Source organism: Sinocyclocheilus grahami, unplaced genomic scaffold (assembly GCF_001515645.1).
Source record: "Sinocyclocheilus grahami isolate Dianchi unplaced genomic scaffold, SAMN03320097.WGS_v1.1 scaffold1995.1, whole genome shotgun sequence".
Lineage (NCBI taxonomy): Eukaryota > Metazoa > Chordata > Actinopteri > Cypriniformes > Cyprinidae > Sinocyclocheilus > Sinocyclocheilus grahami.
The window spans coordinates 90,773-91,380 of record NW_015507174.1 but is presented as its reverse complement, the minus strand read 5'-3'; the positions used below and the strand labels follow the sequence as shown (position 1 = coordinate 91,380).

Below are 608 nucleotides of genomic sequence, written 5' to 3'. Positions count from 1 at the left end.
TATTAAATGCATTGAAATATGGTGAAGTAACCCCCCCCCCCACCCAAAAAAAGAAAAGAAAAGAAAAAGACAAATGCACTTACGTGCAATAACAAAGTAAAAATGTTCACCACTACTGTGTGACCTCTGTTTTGTGTTCATCAGGCAAGTCACAAGAGTCTCAATCATCCTCAAACATCCCACATGGCACTGATGAAGAACACAATCCAACACAATCAAATGAAGATATCAACAACTCTAACCCAACGAAAGAGGTGCTGGACATGGACATCAATTCTAACAAATAGCTCTGGATTAAGTTTTTAAAATGTTTCTTATTCTGAGATTCTGCTGTTGGTGATTTTATGATTTTTATTCACCCTGTGTGCATGCAATTGCTGAAAATAAAAATGTATTTTACACAATATTGTAAATGTACTTAAATAATTTTAAATGGAAAATTTGCTCTGTTGGCTAACATTAATGATAATCACAGAAAGCATAAACATGGAAATGAAAAACATGGGGCCCGTTCTTCGTACGTTGCTAACTCCGCTGTATTTGATTGTTGATGATTTCGCTTTATCTTGGATTGGTTGGTTCTTCGAAGCTCATCTCGGAGTTGCTGT

The 608-nt window shown here is 35.9% G+C and overlaps 1 long non-coding RNA gene across 1 annotated transcript in view; it reads left to right on the top strand.

Annotated features, from left to right (window-relative positions):
• LOC107573658 (uncharacterized) overlaps positions 1 to 366 on the top strand; it is a 9,239-nt gene extending 8,873 nt beyond the window's left edge. The window contains exon 3 of the long non-coding RNA XR_001607549.1: positions 145 to 366. This is a non-coding gene — a long non-coding RNA (uncharacterized lncRNA). The remainder of the gene's footprint in view (positions 1 to 144) is intronic.
• Positions 367 to 608: the final 242 nt, after the last annotated feature.